This window comes from Rattus rattus, chromosome 6 (assembly GCF_011064425.1).
Source record: "Rattus rattus isolate New Zealand chromosome 6, Rrattus_CSIRO_v1, whole genome shotgun sequence".
In the NCBI taxonomy this organism is placed as follows: Eukaryota; Metazoa; Chordata; class Mammalia; order Rodentia; family Muridae; genus Rattus; species Rattus rattus.
This window is the reverse complement of record NC_046159.1, coordinates 1007563-1022923: the sequence shown is the minus strand read 5'-3', so window position 1 is coordinate 1022923 and position 15361 is coordinate 1007563. Positions and strand designations below refer to the sequence as shown.

General features: G+C 44.7%; 1 pseudogene; it reads right to left on the bottom strand.

The window, feature by feature from the left end:
* Positions 1-12590, bottom strand: part of LOC116903658 — a 153455-nt pseudogene extending 140865 nt beyond the window's left edge.
* Between the last annotated feature and the right edge of the window lie 2771 nt (positions 12591-15361).

Genomic DNA, 15361 nt, shown 5'->3' with positions numbered 1-15361 from the left:
ATGGCTTTGCATTAGCAATTCCCTTTTTTTTTTTTTTTTTAAATCTTGTCTTCATTTAGAAAGATATGAACACAGCCGACCCCAGGTTCCGTCTGCCCTGTGTGGGCTGCTAGGATCCTGCTGATGAGCCGCAAAAGCCAGGGACAAAGGGGTGGGAAAATGGGCCACAAAGCCACGCGCCGCGGTTCCAATAGAGAGCCCAGACACCGATGCCCGCCCCAGGCACGGGGACAGGTAACTGTGTCAGGATGTGGCCCGCTGCTCCGGGGTATTGTCAAGTTGTCATTCTGCATGGCACTTGGTTCTCTTTCTCGATTTTCCAGTTGGGTTTAGAATCCGTCGTAGTTCCGTGTCATTTACTCACTCCCTCATTATTCTACCCCAGGCTGCCTTTCTTAAATGTGGCTCCCCTCGCGTCGCTGGGGAGCGTTAGATTTTTTGTCCTAGGATGAATTAAATAGATCCCAAGCATTTTTAGACTCGTCTCTCGGGTTCTCTCTTTTCCTCGGTGCCTGTCTGTTTAGCACAAGGAGTGCTCCTGTTCTGCCTGATAAACCCAAGCTGGTATCTTGTGCTTTCCGCCATGTGTTATTTAATTAAAACATGTAGTTCTTTCTTGGTCTTCTGAATACTTCTGGCACCATAAGAGCTGCTAAGACTGGGCAGTACAGGACTCCACAGGACGCTCTTGACCTTAATCTAGCCTCTTAATGTTATACGGATTCTTGACTTTTATCATGTAGCCTCAGCCCCCTGAGAACTAGGACAAGGCTCTCAGAGCTGAGACATAATGCCACAGACGTGTAATATCTAGTCCTAAGACTTCATTCATATGAGACTGAATTTTGCTTCCATAAAAAAAAATCTTAGATGAAATTTTTTTTGGCAAGTTATGAAGAAAGTCTCTTTCAGTGCCCCACCCCACCCCACCCCACCCCACCTGGTCTAATAGTTTTGTTTCCACAGAACTATCGTAGTTCCATCTTAAACAATTAGCAGAATGTTATATCGATAAAGTAATGTGCTGTTTCTTCTGTTTTAGTTAATATCATGTTAAGTTGAATTGTTCTGACTCCTTCCTAATGCTGTGCTTTGTGAAGTTGACTCTGGAGACACTGTAAAATAAAAGATAATTAATCCAGTCTTGCCCAGATGTCTGCTTCCCAGTTCCTTGCTCGTTTGTTCTTTTCCAAGTTAGGATTCCTTATCTATCTTTCTTATTCAACTTTCCAATTTTAAGGGATGGTTTTCTTAAAAAAAAAAAGAAAAGAAAAAGAAAAAACAAAAAAAAACCCTCACTTTTGCTGAATTAATAAACTAAGAATACTGCAAGTTTGAGTCTAGCCTGGGCTACATGAGACCAAAAAACAACAAAGGGAACTCATAACTAATAATATATACTAGCTTACAGTCATGAGACAGTAAGGCAACAACTTTAAACCTGGGGTCCTTTTTCTTACTTGAAAGATAAACTGCAGATGGGAAAACAGAGGTGATTTGAATCAAATATGAGAGTACTTTGCACAGCACCAAACTACCGCAGCCATGACAGGAATCCAGTCTGCAGCAGGGGCTCCTGCCATGAGGCTGGGCAACTGTCCAAAGAGAGGTGGCCTCCGTGTTGAGTTAGGTGACTGTAAGAACCAGGCCCAGTGGCAGGAATCCAGGGGGGACATGGAGACTTGGAAGGTTCCAGAACCACTCGTTTCTAATGCACAGTCGTGGAAGGAAGAAATCAATCCACAGGCAGAAATCTAGGGAGGACCCTGTCACCTAGCAAGACTCCTGAATGAGTTCCCCGTGTCACAAAGAGGCTTTAAGACGGAAGTTAAGCACTATCCTCTCACCAAGGCACATGGGGAAGGAGCTGTGCTTTGCAGCTGCAGGAGCCTAGGAGGTCCACCCCCACCGAGTACATGGGAAAATAACCAACTCAGAGAGCGTATAGGTGAGGAGAATGAGGCAGGAGAGAAACACATAAAAAGTGTGGGTCATGGGGAGAGAAAGAAGCCCCTTGCGCAGTCAACAACATCTGCTGCGAAGCCAGCCAACATAGAGTTAACACTCCTCTCACATACAGATTCGTTACTGTATAAACTTTAAATGGACCAGGCCTAAGAGCTGCATGTCTAGACTTGGGGAGGGCTTCACTCCTTCCTGCAGGCTTCCTCTAAGGATCTCAGCTAAAAGTATCAACGTTCGTTACAGTAACACATTCTACCTTCCTGTATCCTATCAACCAGATCTCACCTTCGGGATCTTAACCCTGAAAGCTGGGCTTCAGAACCATGGAGACCTCATTCAGGTTTCCTGGCATCCCATTGAAGAGAAGAACTCTAAAATCTACTAAAGTGTTATATATGACCACCATAAACATCAAAAACAAAGAGTTGTTTGTTCCTTGAAGAGCCAGTACCCACACTTATGTGTGTCTTACGCTCTGGGACATCCCTGCTCTTGGACATCTTCTTTCCTTCTGAGAGCCTCGCATTCTCTTATCTGACAACGCTTACAGCCTTCATTAAATCCCATTCTACCTCCTGGAGTGCCTCATCCTGAAACGCTTTCCCTGCCTCAAGCCAGGAACCCCAGATTAGTGCAAGACAAGAGACCTGAAAGTTTAGGGGTCCTCCTCAGGCTGCTGAGTATGACAAGGGGGAGCCTTGCATCTTGCCTTTTCCTTCAAAATGCTGACAGAAACATTTCCACAGTTCACTTGCTTTAATAAGCCTAAAAGTACTGAAGAACAGGGGAACTGAGTTGGGCAGGAAGAGGGGATTCTAGAGAGAATTTATATCCAAGCTAGTGTTGGATCCACAATTTCATCTGAGAGCAATGCCAGAGGCAAGAACTAGAAGATGGGACCTCCTCTGCGGGATGAGCTGATAGGGCGCTCCTACCTGCAGGTCACATAGTTAGAAAAGCTGGATTGCTCTAAATTAGAGGCTAGCCTGAGCTACACAGCAAGGTGGAGACCAGCTCAAGAGATACACAGTGAAATCTTGCCTTAACAAAAGGAAGAATGTATAGAGAAAACGCAGAAATATATGTAATAGTTCGTACTACCTTGATTCATAAGTAAGTGGATACCTTGATCCCAGGGAACTTATGTAGGTAGAGAAAGATAGGTTTTCTTGGATGAAAGGCAGCCTAAGGGTGTCAGGTATGGTGAGCCACGCCTTTAATTTCACCATTCAAGAGACAGAGTCTGGTGGATCTCTGAGTTTGAAGGCCACCTGATTTACAAAGCAAGTGCTGGGACAGACAAGATTACACAGAGAAACCTTGTCTCCAAAATCCAGTCAGCCAATCGATCAATGAACAAACAAGAAAGCAAGCAAACTGACCAAGCAATCTAAGGAATCTAGGCTCGAGTAAATAAACAGTTCTTCTGTGGATCGCTGCTCTTGAAAACCATAGTCCATGTCGAAATGAATCTATACGGGTCATACACCTCAAAAGCTAGTGGGCGTAGAGAGACGGATCCCCAGTTAAGAACACTGGCTGCTCTTCTAGAGGGCTGGAATTACTGTGTGGCGACTCACACCCATCTGTCATTTAGTTCCATGGGATTCAATGGATCCAAATGGATCCTCTCTGTCCTTCAGGGACACCAGGCCCTCGAGAGACGTAAAAAGAATTTCTTAATTAAAAAAAAAATTAACCTTAAACTATTGTCACCATCTCTTAGAGATTCATAAGCTGCCAATGCACACTTGATTAAGTGCATTTTATCTAAAACATCCAACATCGTATCTGTTGTAGCTGTATTTTTACATTTGGGTAAAATGTCTGTATTGGTCTGTAGTGATGTCTCAGCCGCTAGGGGCGTTCGCAGCTCTTCCAGAGAAGCAGAGCACAGTTCTCCACACTTCCCTCTCAGCGCTTCCATTAATTCACGGGATCGAGCCTTTCTTGGGGTTAGACTGTGGGGAACGGCTCCCTACTCGGGCCCATCATTTTGTCAGAAATCATCTATATTTTTTCCTTACACCGAGTAGATTTTTGGTTTTTTGATTTTTCACTCGTGGGACATTTAAATCAAACTTCAGATTTTTTTTTCCCAAAATGTATTTCTACAAACATAAACGTCTCATTTCTGTGGACCCTGAAGTCCTTCCTAATCACCTTTTTGAATGATGCTCCGTTAGCAGGTGAGAACTGGGAGGCGCCATATGCAAGGTCCCCTGAAAACCAAGCAGCGGACAGATGGCACAATATGTTATAAGCCCTCTCGCTTCTAGTGCGACAGAAATTGATTCAATTACGTTGGGGGCAAAATTCTACTTTCCTAACTCTCAAAGAAGAGGAAAATTTAAGAGCATGTATTAAGTAGAAGTTACCGCCTTTAATGGGCGCAGTGGTTCACGCCTGTAATCCCTCAGGAGGCAGAGGCAGGAGATTACCAGTCGCTGGAGGCCAGTTTAGACTACATCGCGAGTTCCAGAGCAGCCTACACTACGAAACGGGACCTTGTCTCAAGAGACATAAAATGAAGGCTGGAGACGTAGCCCAGTTGGTAGTGCTTGCCCAGTGCTTGCCCAGTGTGGATGCAGGTTTGATCGCTAGCACCACGTAAAGCCCAGTGCAATGGCGGATGCCTGCAATCCCGGCACTTGGAGGGCAACGCAGGAGAACCAATGTTCAAGGTCAGCACCCAGCGCCAGCTTGGATACGCACATGAATGAATGAGATGTTACTGTACCAGAATCTGCTTTGAAGTTCAATAGCTTTTATTACAACATAGTTCCTATAACTGAGGGATTCAAAAACACCTTGCTGAGCGGTGTGACTCGGGGTCTCTGGGGATTTCCAGGGAGGACCTACATATTTGACAACTTCTGCCTCAGGTGACCGGCATATGTGCCTGAGGGTTAAGGGCCTCTGGTCTTCTCTTGGGCGGCTTGAGTGTCCTGACAACATGGCTATGGCTTCTCCCAGAACAGGTTACTTGAAGAGAACAAGAAAGAAGCCTTGTAATACCTCGTTCTGCTGACTGTATACAGAAGGACGCCATCTTGTCAGTTCACACGCAGGAGAATGAAAGCCACCTCTACCCCTTAAGGCGAAGGACAAAGGAGAAAAGATGTGAACCCTTTTTAAAAGTCACCACCGAAACTCTAAACGGAAAGATCTCCATTTACCCGCATAAGCAGTAACAAATTAAATGCCGGGGCAAATTTGGAAATTTCTTACCAAATCAATTTAATAACAGATTTCAAAGACCTTTTTTTAATGCATCATGGTGCAGTGTAAGAATGGCATTCAAACCTTTCTGTTTAAAATAGTTAGGAAAAATGCTAAAAAACTGGGATATGGGGAAAGATCACTACATTTTTAGCATTACATTGAACATTGCAAGGTTTACTTATTTTCTTACAGGAAAATATCTCTTTGAATTATTATTGTTCACTGTATCCCTAAACTCTGTGAAGACACAAATCAACTTCTGTATTTTTGTTTTAAAATGTGGTTTCTATCCATAGAAATTATATTTTTCTCTAATGAAAAAAATCTAAATCTTAAAGATTTTGTTTCTCTGTAAGATGTGCCTGTTTCTCAACAACTCTGCAAAAAAAATTTTTTATTTCATTTTAGATTATTTTATGTTTAAGTGTGTCTGTGTTTGAGTCTCTGTGTATGTCTGTGTGTGTGTCTCTGTGTATGTCTGTGTGTGTGTCTCTGTGAATGTCTGTGTGTGTCTGTGTCTCTGTGTGTCTATATGTCTCTGTGTGTGTCTATATGTCTCTGTGTGTGTATGTGTCTGTGTGTGTCTGTCTATATGTCTGTGTGTGTCTGTATATGTCAGTGTGTGTCTGTGTGTCTGTGTGTGCCTGTGTCTATATGTCTGTGTGTGTCTGTATATGTCTGTGTGTCTGTGTGTGCCTGTGTCTATATGTCTGTGTATGTCTATGTGTGTGCCTGTGTCTATATGTCTGTGTGTGTCTGTATATGTCTATGTGTCTGTGTGTGTGCCTGTGTCTATATGTCTGTGTGTGTCTGTATATGTCTATGTGTCTGTGTGTGTGCCTGTGTCTATATGTCTGTGTGTGTCTGTGTGTGTGCCTGTGTCTATATGTCTGTGTGTGTCTGTGTGTGTGTCTGTGTGTGTGTCTCTCCTTTGTGTGTGTCTGTGTGTACCTGTGTCTATATGTCTGTGTCTATGTGTGTATACCTGTGTGTGTCTGCTTATCTGTATATGTCTGCGTGTGTCTGTGTGTCTGTGTGTTTGTGCCCGTGTTTATATGTCTGTGTATATGTTAGTACATGCACATGAGTACAATACCATCAGACTGTTGAGGTTTGATCTGTTGCTGTGTGTTGTAATGCTAAATCCCATTCCCAAAGGTCTAGGCCTACAAGTAACTTCTCCTGTTTACAAGCTTCCATTGTGAGAACCTTATTCCTTGATTTAAAACTATTGGTTAAATAAAGTTGGTTCCTGGAGGGATTAGAGGAAGGTGGGTGAGCAGTGACCTGGTTGGAAGAGGAGAGACTGTGAGGAAAGAGAAGAGGCAGAAAGAGGAGGAAGCGAAGCCACCATGAGGAGAGATAGACCACGAGTGCACTGCCAGGAGAAACAGCAAGTATCTGGGGTACACCGCTGGAGAGGCAGCCAGGCCAGCAGTTAGAAGAGTAGATTAGGGGTGACCTAATTGTCAAAGTCAAATAAACCAACCATAGTTTGAGCCTCATTTATTTGTAAGCTAGTCGGGGATAAGCTGAAATTGTTCGTACTGCGTTAAACAGTAGAAGAGGGCATCAGATCCCCTAGAGATGGAATTAAGTTGCTTCCTGTGTGGACGCTAGGGACTGAGCCTAGATCCTCTGCAAGAGCAGCAAGTGTGCTTAACTGAAGCTCCTCATGTTCTAAGAGAATTGTGACTTTAACTTTTAAAAGTGTGTTTAAATATCTTGTGAGGTTTTTCCTTGTGAGAGCCATTGGCCAGAGCCTGTGATACCCTACGTTCTGAGAGGAACATCCTGTAATGTCTTTCCTGAGGGCAGTAAGTATTATGTATACAGGAGCTCTAACAATTAGACTTTTGGTTTACAGATTGTACATTTGACGATTGCTAGCAATATAATGGGACCTCGGGTTGTCTAGGTGAGAGACAACAGGCGATCCGGATTATTTGACTATTTGATTGTGTATATTTGTGAGCTAAAACTTAGGAAAACTTCATGCCCATAGGCAGGAAGAAACGTCTTTGTATTTGGGTCTGGTGAGTTTTTGTGAGTTTGGTCATTTGAGAAAGAATTGAAGCTACAGGCTTTCTGGGTGTCTCATAACAGAAATGAACGCTTTATTTTCCCTTTAGTGTGTCAACATGGAATACTTTTTTAATTTTTTAACATTTCCTTTGTGTATATCTGTGTGTGAAGATTAATGCATAAATGCCACAAAGGTGTTTCATCAGCCCCAAGATAGCTTTTACACTCTTAGACAAAAAAAGTAATATTAAATTGAGTTATTTATGTTGTTGTAAAAATATAAAAAATAAAAAATGTATTGTTGTCTTTTATCTTGCTAGGTCCAGCACCAGGGTGCCCCAAGATATCTGCTATATATCTGATATCTTGGCAGAAACACATCCCAACTCCACAGTGACCCAGTGTCTCCAGTCGCCGCACACTTTCCTACACTCAAACTGTGTCACATAAAAGAACACACAACACAATAATCTTTGACCCAATTGGTAAGATATAATTGCCCGCTTAATCATACAAAGCCTGGTGCCATCCATCCCTTAAGAACATTAATAAAGGGGTTGGGGATTTAGCTCAGTGGTAGAGCGCTTGCCTAGGAAGCGCAAGGCCCTGGGTTCGATCCCCAGCTCTGAAAAAAAGAACCAAAAAAAAAAAATAAAAGAACATTAATAAAAACCTGTAAATACACAGAGCGGAATCTTAACATGAGCCTCCATTGTCCTGCCACGGCTTCTCTCCTCCTCCCTCCTCTCCGTCCCAGTCTCCTCCTCTTCCTTCAAACTTCTCTCCCACCCATCCTCCCTTCTCCTCCAATGACAGGCCTCCTTCTATCCTGTACCTGCCCCTCACTTGTACTTTACAAATTCAATGGGGAGAAGTTTCTGGTGAAGTCACCTGTTTCCTGAGTACAGGGACTAGGCAGCTGTCCTTGGGGCAGTGGAACTAGCATCAAAATACAGATAACTCCAGGGCAAACCACAACATATTTAGGATAATAATTTTTAGAACCAACATAATTTCAACATATGTACTTTTTTGGTTTTTTTGTTTTTTGTTTTTTTTTCCAAGACAGAGTCTCACTATGCAGCTCTACCTGTCCGGTAACTTACTATCCAAACAAGGCTGGCCTTGAACTCACAAAGTTCCTCCTGCCTCTGCTTCCCAAGTGCTGGGTTAAAGGGCTGTGCCCCTACAACCAGCAACTCATGCACATTTTTTTGAGATGACATCTCACTATGTTGCCGAGTGTCTTGGTTTCTTTCCTATTCCCGGAACAAAACACTATGGCCAGGGCATCTCATAAAAGAAAACATTTAATTTGGGACCAGATGTGAGTTCTTGGTCATTCTGGTGGGGCGTATGGCGGCAGGCAGGCAGGCTGCTGGAGCAGCGGCTGAGGCTTTACGTCTGATCCACAAGCACCAGGTAAAGAGCTAACCAGGAAGGGAGTGGGCTTTTAAAACTTCTAAACCCACCCCCCCGTGACACCCCTCCTCCAACGAGACCGCATCTCCTAATCTTTTCCAAACATTTCCACCAATCGGGGACCATGCATTCAAAACATACGAACCTGTGGAGGCTGCCCTTTTTCAAACTACCACCCTCAGCTCAAGTGACTGCCCCCACCTCGGTTTCCCAAGTAGCTGGAACTATAGGCTGAGTGCCATATCAGCTTGATGAGTGCCTATCCATCAGGGAGAAGCTCTGAACTGTGCTGAACACACTGATTGGTGCTGCTTTAAGAACGTGAAAGGGTAGAGAGATGGTGCGTGCTCAGAGTTTTGTTTTGTTATTTGTGACGGATGGTCCACAATTTCCTACCCAAAATGTCCCGATTGGTAGAGGTAGTCCCTTTGATCAGATACGAAGTGCTTCACCCTGTTCTTTGACAATATGACAAAGAGAAATGCACAGGCAAGAAAATGGGATGTGTGAAAGCCAAAATAAATAAATAAATAAATAAATAAATAAATAAATAAATAAATAAATAAAACACTTCATTTTAAAAACAAAGTGCCTTGCTTGTGGAGAGTGAGACTTAATGATTACAGGAAGCCGAACGCAGAGTTACAGGAAGTTAAAGGAGATCTGCTGTGCTCTTGAACCTGTCATGCACAGGAGAGGAAATTGAGCACCCAAGCCTTCTCCTGCAAACAGCAAGGAGAAAGCCTGCAGGGGGTGCTGAACTCCATGCTGTCACACCCAGTACAGGGCTAAGAATGACTTCTTGTGTTAGAATGGAAAACTTCTCCTTACTGGTATTAACCTGAACTTAAGAAATAATAAGATAAAAAGCTACCCTTTATACGTCCCGTCATCTACCCAGGAAATAGGAAATCTGTATCTTGTGAAAAATAACTTTCTTCAGGGCAGGCAATGTGGCTCAGCCAGTAAAGGCGCTTGCCACCAAGGCTGGCAACCTGAGTTCAATCCCTGGGGGGCACTTGGTAGAGGAGAGAGACCACTCCTAAACGTTGTCAGTAGGGCAGCCCTTAAGGTCGAGACCCAGAGGCCAACAGGGATCAACTTCAGAAGACCACACCAGCGTGTGTCTCTGTATTTGCTCACTGGGTGACAGCAGGCCAGTTCATTTGACTCACACCTTCATCCAGTAATGAGAAGGCACGGAGTCCAAAGGCACCACCGTTTTAGGACTTATTTTAACCGTGTGTGTGCATGTGAGTCCAGTGCCTGCAGAGTCCAGAAGGGGGCGTTGGAGAGTTAGGGACGGTGGCGAACTGTTTGACATGGGGTGCCTGGAAGCAGACCCGAGACCTCTTGCAATAGGAACAAAGTGATTTTAACCACTAAGCCGCCTCTTCAGTCTCCGTTTCTGTTGCTGTTGTTGCTTTTATTTTCCGTGGATATGGATGTTTTGTCTATATGTATGTCTGTGTGCCATTTGACGTGCCTGGGCCCATGAAGGCCAGTTGAGTGTGTCACATATCCTAGGACTGGAGTCACAGATGGTTGTGAGCTACCGTGTGGATGCTGGGAACCAAACATGGGTCCTCCAAAAGAATAGCCAGTGCCCCAACCTCTGAGTCGTCTCTCTAGCCTATTTTTGTTGACATAATATTTGCACATACTTATAAGATACAGAAGAATGCTTTGGTTCCTGTCAATACTGAGTCTCTATCAACCTGATAATTAGTATATGTAACACTTTATATTTTAATCCTTTATAAAAATACTCAGTCGACTGTACCACAAACACAAACTTTCAAAAAAAAAATTGAAAGCAGCTTTCATTGTCATACTGAAGCATTTGCAAGTTGGTCTGCCCAAAGTCTGAGTAATCTTCACCACGGTGTACTTAGTCTGACTAACTGTTGAACCAGGCTCTGGTGTGCACCCTGCCTTGAAGACTTTAGTCAACAGAGACCCAGATGACTTCCCTGATCAGGGATCATTTTATATTTGCACAAGTCAGCTTTCTGACATTTCAAAATATACAATTTTTTGACAGGATTAAATCGCTAAACATTCAGTTTCTGAGAAGTAGCATATGGCACTGTAGCTATAGGCTGGTCTGTGCTCTCAGAGGTTGATCAAGCCAGCCTTGAATCAATGATTTCACAAGGCACAGCCTAGAAACGCAGGATTAAATGCTCCTTTGTAAGTCCTTAAAACATCCGAAAAATCAACTTGAAGACTGACCAGAAGCCACTGCCCTTTGTCCCAAAGGGGGTGCTAAGTCAGCAGCTAAACATTACTGATTCTTCTCAAAATTGAGGCAGATTGCCAGGTCAGCATGAGGACAGCTCAAAGTCCTGTGGACAGAGGGTTTTGACAGACAGTCGACAGTCAAAACCAGCGCTGCCTACAGCACAGAGGCCAGAGCACTGAAGTCCTACTTAGTTGTGGGTGAGGGCACCTTCATGCAGGTTTAGGGAAACGGCAATGGTCAGACACAGAGGTCATGTGTGTTCAGCACATGTGAGCACACACAATTTTGAAAGCAACCTTCCAACAAAGACAGCCACCACTGATTCCCATGGGTAAAGTCAGGTTCACCACATCGTCTGGTCCTGAGCAGGAGACCTAGCCACATCAGCCGGGCAAGGGAAGTCCCTTGAGTGGCAGCAACTCCCTGAAGCCTCTGTCTCTGGACTCCTGTCTCCAAGGCTTTTATTGAATCTATCACAATGTTTCCCAGCTCTTGGATCATGTTCTGACGTTACCCTTGGTATTCACACCCTGTGATGTCATTGTGGAGTTTAAACAAACCCTTTGGGAACCTCCAAAAATTAAGAAGGCTTAGATGGATTTAATAAACACATTTCAATGACTGCTTGCCCTTCCCCCCTCCCTAAAAAAAAATACTAAAACAAGAAAATTCCAGAATATGGGCTAGTATTAGATACTTTTCCTGTTGCTGTAATCGAACCCCTAACAAGAAGCAATTTAAAGGCACAATGGTTTGCACTGGTTCACAGTTAGTGAAGAATACACTCCGGGGTACAGAAGACATAGAACACTAAGCTGTTGTTTACCCCTTAGTGGATCAGGAAGCTGAGAAAGGCTAGGTCTAGCAGCACGCCTGACCTATAACTGTCACGGTCCACGCCCCAGTAACCTGCTTCCTTCAGCCAACCCCCACCTCCTAAAGGTTTCACAGTCTTCAAAAACAGTGCCAGCAGCTAGGAACCAAGTGTCCAAACACATGGGTTGGGAAGGGGGACAGCATTAGTGGTAGAAAATGAAATGCATGACTCAAACCCTCTGGTATGGGGCGACTCCTCCTGAAGACTCGAGTGCATGCTGTGCCATCTCGAGTCCCTGCCCTCCTATATCCTCCAGCCCTTCCCCTAGGCATTAGGGCAGAAGTGCATCCAACTGGTCCGGAGGAGTGGCTAGATGCTCAGGGAACGGTCCCATGATCCTCCTCACTTCTCCTCCTACGAGGGCCGCAGCTGCTACACCCTCATTTGCAGGTAGACACGTGTGATCTGAAGGGGGTGGCTCAGAGGCTAGTACCCGCAACAAATGCTATAAACATCCGAACGTACTGTGCAGTTTTAATCAGTACCGGTATTTTACCATAGTAAGACTTTTCTTCAAGGGAGAAAACTCCTTCAGAAGAGGAGACGGAGAGATGCCTCCACAGTTGAGAGATTCAGCGCCCAGCACCCACACCGGGTGGCTCGCTGCCAGTAACTCCAGCACTAGAGAATCTGTCATCCTTTTCTGGCCTCCATGGCTACCGCACTGGTACAAACCCACCTGGGAATATATATATATGAGAGAGAGAGAGAGAGAGAGTTTTTATTTTCTGATTACGTCAACTTACTAAACCAGTTGACCTGGGTATCTACGACGGTGACTTCAACCTCCACCCCTGACTCAATACTGACGGCAGTAACCTGTTCAACCATCTCAAAAGGACTATGTAAGCCAATGAGTAGTTTGTGGATGCTCTTCCGGAAACGATCCCACTTCTAAGAACCTTCCCCACAAAGTGCTTTCCTTGTAGTGATGCTGAGTGGTTTCCGTCGCGCATGCGCACTGGTGCTCATAGACGGACTCCACCTTTGCGCCAGATGAAGCTGGCACACGCCTCCAGCGACTCAGCGATGCTGCTGATGAGCGGGATTAGAAATCGGTGACTCGTCCAGCCTGGGTTCCATGGGTATCTTTCCTGTATCTTTAAAAGCTGCAGCACGGCTTCATGGCGGACTTGGCTGGTGCGAACAACGGTGCATGCCCCGCCCCTTCCTTGGATGTTTCCTCCATCTCCTTTCCAACTCAGTTCTTTCTTTCTTCCCAAGGACAGTCGTGGCTTGGGTGCTACGAATTTATAATATTACACATGTAGGAGCAAAGATGAGTGGATCGATCAGCAGGTTGGTTATATCCGCAATGCTTACCTTTCATTGTCGACTAGACTTTGAGTCACTTTGGAAACACACCTAAGGGTGTATCTATTAGAGTGTTTCCAAAAAGGTTTACACCCGGGAGGAAGACCCATGATGAATGTGGTCGATACCATTTCGTGGGCTGAATACAAAGAAGTCGAGCTGCACACCTGCCTTCTCTCCTCCCTCCCTCTTGCCCTCCCTCCCTCCCTCTTTCCCTGCTGAAGGTGCAAGGTAACCAGCTGTCTCACCCTCTGCCTCCATGGCTTCGCAGCCAAAAACATCCCTTCCTTCCAGGGCTCACGATGAGCCTTTCCCTCTCAAGCTGCCTTTGTCGGGCATTTTGTCCCAGTAGGGATCCAGAAACTAATACAGTGTCCTATCTGCATAGTATATATCCAAAGGATGTGTCCTGTCGAAATATGGATTTAAAAGCGCATCCCTTAAAATATAATTTTAAATCTCCTCCTAACTCTGGGAAGTTTTAGAGGACAAGTTTCATAGAGCCCTTATTTATACAACCGGAAAGCAATGGCCATTTCTTCTTGGAAAACAATGAGTAGACACAAAACAAATCAGAGCAAGGATATTTTTAATAAAGAATCCTGAAACCCGTGTTGCCAGTTACGAGGAGATGCTGAGAATGGGAAGGCGTTTGTGAGGTGGTGATGTGACGGGCGGAAAGTGCTCCCAGACAGTTTACACCTCTGAAATCAGAGGTGAAATGAGTCCAAATTAGACTTCAGAGGTGAAGCCGGAAATGGTAAAAGGTTGCTGCCATTGAATTCTCTCCGGTTTCACACCCCCAGGCTCCTGCTTAATAGGCTATTATCTGACAAGCTAGATTCCCCTTGCACTTAGACTTTTCCCACAACTTAAGCTGTTCCCAGGCATCAGTGACGGCCTCTGTAAACCACAGTTTTCTGATCGCTGAAAACATCGTGTGGCTCCCGGAACTCTGTTTAGTCACGGATGTGGCTTGGGTCACCTAAAAAGAACCCGGAGCAAGTGAAGTCTACTTGGGCGACATTATGCGCATGCGCGTACAGACAACAGAGTGGCAAAGGTCAGTCTGTGATACTCAAACCATAGCAGAGAACCGACGGGCTGCATCTAGGATCTAAACGGCCCTTAGGACTGTCGGGCCAAGCCAATTAGGTAAAGAATGGCTCACTTACTGGCTTTATGCAGTCGGAGTTTTAGTAAGTAATAAATGCACATTCAGCCTGGCTCCTCGGTCAGGCTGCTTTGGATCATTATCAATCCCTTAGTAATTTTATCTAAAAGAGGATTATTGATCCTGGTGTCCCAGCCAAATGCTAATTCAGAATTACAGTCTACTCTCCCTAGACTCCCTTTGACAGCCACCTAGACCAGCATGGTCTCTATCACCCGCTTCCAGAGAGGTCAAGGTAAGCTCCCTCTGGCTAATCTCAACACACGAACATCTCGGTGGGTTCCCATGACCTCTCGCCCATCATATATTTTCATCCTTTAATCCTTTACAGCAAGGGAGAGTTCTTTAGTCAGTCCATTGACAAGATCCACCAACTAGGACACAGACAGATGTTTGTTTACAGCTGTCTGATTTCGCTACAGAGTATCCCGGACTGTCGAGAGAGACAGAGAGAGGAAAACTGTAGGCTGGGTTCGTACAGGAAAGGGGGGAAATGAACCATTAGCCCAAGTATTAACAGGATGGTTCAAAAGTGGAGAGTTTCTGTAATCTCATCATTTTAGACAATTCACAGCATGATCGTGATTTTTCCCAAAGAAGAAATATCCCATACGATACGAAAATTAACATGGCGGTGTCAGGTGGCTGGGCAGGTAAGTGTGGTGGCCCACCTGTCCACAGTGCGAACCATGGCCTGGACAAAACCCCCAAGGCAGCCTCTGATTTACAAGTGTGTCCTAAGGAAATTAACTATGTATTTCTTTGATTTAATGTGAAAACTTCATTAATTCGTTGTGGAAGGAAATGAGTTGAAGATGCAGGTTGAGCCCTGATAGGTTTTAAGAGGTGACACTTAAGCTTTGATAGGTTTGCAAAACTTTTAGAGAATTTTTAAATTTAAGTAAGTTTGTGGAGTTTAGGTTTAAGTTAACGGATTTCACAAGTTTGTGGCAGGATCCGTAGTGCCCACGGGGGCTGGAGATGTTTCTCTGTGGGGATGGGGTTGCTGGTGGTTGTGAACCACCCTCTCCTGAGTGCTGGCAACCAAGCGTGAGTCCTGTACAAGAGAAGCAAGAACTTTTAATCACTGAGCCATCCCTCTAGCCCCGGATTT